Source organism: Pteropus medius, unplaced genomic scaffold (assembly GCF_902729225.1).
Source record: "Pteropus medius unplaced genomic scaffold, Ma_sr-lr_union100, whole genome shotgun sequence".
Classification (NCBI taxonomy): domain Eukaryota; kingdom Metazoa; phylum Chordata; class Mammalia; order Chiroptera; family Pteropodidae; genus Pteropus; species Pteropus medius.
The window spans coordinates 12428667-12433500 of record NW_024349797.1 but is presented as its reverse complement, the minus strand read 5'-3'; the positions used below and the strand labels follow the sequence as shown (position 1 = coordinate 12433500).

The 4834-nt window shown below is 42.9% G+C and overlaps 1 long non-coding RNA gene across 1 annotated transcript in view; it reads left to right on the top strand.

Annotated features, from left to right (window-relative positions):
- Window positions 1-4121, top strand: part of LOC120619585 (uncharacterized) — a 23091-nt gene extending 18970 nt beyond the window's left edge. The window contains exons 2-4 of the long non-coding RNA XR_005657566.1: window positions 1828-1874; window positions 2584-2737; window positions 3006-4121. This is a non-coding gene — a long non-coding RNA (uncharacterized LOC120619585). The remainder of the gene's footprint in view (window positions 1-1827; window positions 1875-2583; window positions 2738-3005) is intronic.
- Window positions 4122-4834: the final 713 nt, after the last annotated feature.

The window sequence follows — 4834 nt, the reverse complement described above, 5'->3', positions numbered from 1 at the left end:
ACAGTATTCTTTCTTAATATATGCAAATAAATTCCATTTACTGTATCATGAAAATCTTTCCTTGTCATGTAATGTAATATCAATACTTGATGACCTAATTCCTTTGTTATAACTGCCACGTCGTATTTCACATCCAGAGGTCTGTATTATAATTTGATAATTCTTTTATTCACAGCTCTTTTAAAACCTTTGAAGAAGAGCCTTAGCATGATTTTAACTCATTATATTTCCTCCCCTCCCCCTAGTTTCTGCTTTTTCTGCTTTTCCTTGACATGAGAGGCTGAATAATAGTCCCCCCATTATGTGTATGTTAGTTGATGTGGCAAAAGGGCCTTTGTGATTAAGGACTTGAGATGGGGAGATTATGCAGAATCAGTCGCGTGAGTTTATAATAATCACAATAGTCATTTTAAGGAGGTTGCTGAAGGATTCAGAGAGGTGAGAGCAATGTGATGATGGAAGCAAAGATTATAATGATGCTACCATAAGCCAAGGGATGCCAGCAGCCTTCGGGAGCTGGACCAGACAAGGACCAGATCCTTTCCTGGAGCCTCCAGAAAGAACCAGTCCTGCAGACATCTTGATTTCAGCTGACGAGACTCATTTTGGATGTCTGCTTTTGTAAGTCACTAAGTTTGTGCTAATTTGTTATAGCAGAAATAAGAAATTAATAACTGGTCATACTTTCTTGCCATTGTTAAAAAGGACTTTCAGAAAACTAAAAAACTTGTGACTGCCATACAGATATAAAAATAAATATGAGCTAGAGAGTTTATTTAACTTAGAAAACCAGGCAGGTGTTATAACTGGTTCAAAAATGAAGTCCTACAGCACAAATATGTATAGAGTAAAGAATATTGACACAAAAATGCAAATGGAGCCCAAACTTTTTTTTTCACTGAGGGAGTAAGTAAAGTCAATTGAACTTCCACCACGTAGGATAGAATTTGCATGTCTGTCAGTGACTGTGATGGTGGAAAAAATTTGCCAGAGGGTCCAAGCCTGAGCTGGTTTGTAGGCGGAGCTCACGTGGGCGCTGGAGCTGGTCCACGGCGCCAACCTCATAGTAGCCAAGAGTTTCACTGGAGAGTGCGGGTGGGCCAGAGCTGGCCTGCAAGAAGTGGCCCCCTGAATGGCAGAGATACTTCCCAGAGAACGGGCACCCTGGCCCTCCTACATTCTGATCTGGCAGTTGCATATTCATTCAAATATAAGTAATGAAAAATGAGGTAAAATAATCAGACAAATGTTTAAGCTTTGGAATGCTGTTTGTTGTTCTACAACTTTTCTCGCTTAACAATATGCCGTAGACATCTTTCATTGTCAGTGGATATGGATCTATCTCTTCCTCTTAGTAGCTGCAAAGTATTCCATTGTACAAATGTCCTATAATTTAATTTACTATTTTCTTACCGATGGACATTTAGATTGTTTCAAAGTGTTCACTACAATCGAAGAAAAGTGTAATGTTACGTCAATTATATCTCATTTTAAAAAGCTACAATATGCAATCTTCTTATTTTATTTAAAAACTATGTATATGCATAGAGAAAATTCCGGAAGGATATATACCAAAATATGTGCTCTAAAGTTGTCTGTGGAGGTGGAGGATTTTGGAGAATGTTCTTTCTGCATTATTCACAGCTGTACTGTTTAAATTGGTTTCTACAAGTATGTATCATTTTTTATAATTAGGAAATACAAAAAAAGAGAGGTATTTGATGTTGAAAACAAGTGCAAATTCATTAAAATTGTAAACTGCCACTGAGATTCTGTTTAAATGCTGTGGGATTTATGTGACAAACGTGGATTTGGCTTTCTTTGCAGGAGCAACAGTTTATAAGTTGTTCCAGAGACCTGGCAAAGCGGTGCAGGTGTGTTTTAAGGTGCTCCTTACCCGATCTTGTGTCCAGATGGCAGGCAAAGTCTCTCCTTTTATTTAAGCATCTTCCTAGGTATTTAGGATAATGGCATCTGTGGAGAAAGGCTGAGGTGACACATTTCCTCAATTGTGAGGCACAAATTGAGGCAGCCGCACTAGATGAAGTGACCTGTTACCGTCTGTGTAGCCCATTGACTTGGGGTTGCAGCCTCTGCCTTTGCTTCTGGGCCCATGGACTGTGGCAGAGAAAGGTAGAGCTTCTCAGATCAGATCTCTAGGGGGTTTGGGGAAAAGACGGGGCGGCGATTCAGTCTCCACAGCGCTGATTCTTGCTCTTCAGTGAGTATTGGATTTGAAGGGATTAATCATCTCACACAAGCTCCCTAAGTCCTAGAACTAAAACCCTTTCCCTGATAAGCTGTAGTGCAAATTCTGAATTGGGACAACATCTGTGGGACCAGTATTGTTTTGAAGAAGGGTTTGCTCCGCTCCCCCGAGGGTGATGTGGGAAAGGAAGGCTGTGGCTGTGGAGGGGACGGAAAAGGAACTTGGACACTTGGGCACGTGCAGACAGGGTTGTCCAGGAGCCACGGCCTTGTGCCAGGGCCAATCACCTTTGTTAGGGCTGAGCTGAAGCTGCAGCCTCTCTGCGATTTGAGGGTTGCAAGTGGGGTAACACTTTATTTCCTCTTTTAATACAGGATTTGTGACATACAGGGAAGGGGCGGATGCCCCTCCCCCAGCTGGCAGGGAGAATGGACAGAAGGAGGGGGGACCCCAGTAGGAAGACACTAAATACTTACTCAACAGGGTATTTTGGGGGGATGAAAAAGATAACAGCTACAGCAAACAGAGGTGAGTAATAACCATCATTTTTAGATAGTGATAGTTGGCTTTCAGGCCCTTTGCTTTCTCTTTGACACTGAAAATCGTTGTAAAAGTGGGACTCCTTCGAGGTTCTTCGCAGCCTGCTGTGACAAATGGGTGGTGGAGTCTGCACCACGGGATGGATCTTTGCCTTCCCACCACCTTCTAGTTCTATAAACATTACAAGAAAGAAAAAGGATGAAAGGCGCTTGAAAAGAGAACGTCCCTTTCTGACATTCCTTTATTTCTTTTCAAGGGGATCATACATCAGAAGCGTGAAGAATGCACAGCAATTAACGTGAATTAAATGCTCACTTCAGAGCCCAAACTCTAGAAGTCAGTCAATTGCAGAGATTTCCCCTTTCTACTCCTCTACATTCTCACTAGGGGTGTTGCTGAAAGTCTTCACAGAAACGTTGGGAATGCAGCGTAATTGATGTTTGTGCATTAGCATCGGAAGCATGACTTAAGGGCAGCACTATTCATGGAAGATAATGAGTTAACGCGGGATGGAAAGGTGCCCGGGGGCTTTAATGAAATAGTCCTGGACTTTTATCCGGGAGTGAGCGCACGTCAGCCCTGTGCAGCAGCCCTCGAGAGCCTGACTCCCCTCTGCACTAAGCAGGTGGGGCGCTAACATGTCAGCCTTTGAAAGAGGCCGTGGGGGAGCAGCACTTAGGATCCCTACTCTGTGCTCTCCCAGAGTCCCCAACAACAGTGTCAGCTTGGGGGTCACTTTCCCACCACAGAGAGGCAGACCCTCCTGTCCCAAATCCTGCTGGCCTGGGCCCTGTCAGATCTCAGGTTGAAAAATCACCTCTGCTGTCTTGATATTTTCCTCACTTTTTCTGCTGCCTTGGCTTCAGCTCTCAGCTCTTCCTTTTGTTGTGGGCTGAATAGATGCCCAAAGAAATACTAATTGTGATGAATCACAATCCTAACTAACAGCCATGTGGCCTTTTACATGACAGAGTTCTTTGGGATTCGTTTTTCAGGTTTGAGATGTAGCATCCTTGTGAGATCAACAAGGCAGCTATTATTATCTATGTTTTATAGAGATAGAGGTTCGACAGAGGGGTTATGTGACTAGCCCAGAGCCACATAGCTCATGAGTGGCAAAGCAGGAAAGTAAACCTAGGTCTGCCTGACAAGTCCACTATCCATCTGCCTTGTCCAAACAATCATACTGTCTTATATTTCAATCACACTGTGTCTTTTACAAACACCTTCACCTTACAGAACCTTGCAACTGTAGGTCAGTAAGGAAAGTCATTCGCAAAACAACAGCCATGATGGCCAATGTGACAGAACTAGTCGGCACCAGAATCGGGTCTTGTAAACCACTTCCTCTGACTTAGCGCGATGCTCTTTCTCCTCTCGGCTTCCCAATAAAAAAAGCAAATGTATTTGTACCTTCGTGTGTGCACTGGTTGCATTTCTTAGAGTGCAATGAATGGCTGGGAGGAAAGGCTTTTTGTATGACACATTCATAATGGTGGCTAACATTTACTGAGTTTTTGTTATGTGGCAAGCACTGGTTGTGTGTGCATGTGTAAAATTCCTCATCTAATTTAATCTTCACCACAAACCCATGCAATATGTACTGTAATTGTCCCTGTTTTACAGGTGAGGATCTGATGATGCTGAAGCTCAGAGAAGTTGAGTAATTGCCCAAGGACACACAGCACTAGAGGCAATATTTGACTACAGGTTTGCCTGCTTCTAATATTTTACTTATCAATACATAGGCCATTTTCAGGTATTTCTCTAGGCTTGAGAAGAACTAGACTATGCTCGATGCGGATAGCTCTCTGTGGCTGATCCATTCTTGATGATGCTACCTGGTTATCTAACTATGATGAATGCTGACCTAATCAGAACTCTCCAACAGCTTCTCTCTGCTCATAGGCACAACTAACCCCTGAACAGCCCTGTGAGGGGACGTTTTATTAATGTCACAGTGATCAAAAGATAGAAGCTTATAAATGTGATGTCACCTGCCACTGTCACGAAACCAGCAAGTGTTGAGTCCAAGATGTTAACATCTGTGTCATCCCAATCCCCAGAGAAGGTCTGAAACTTGAC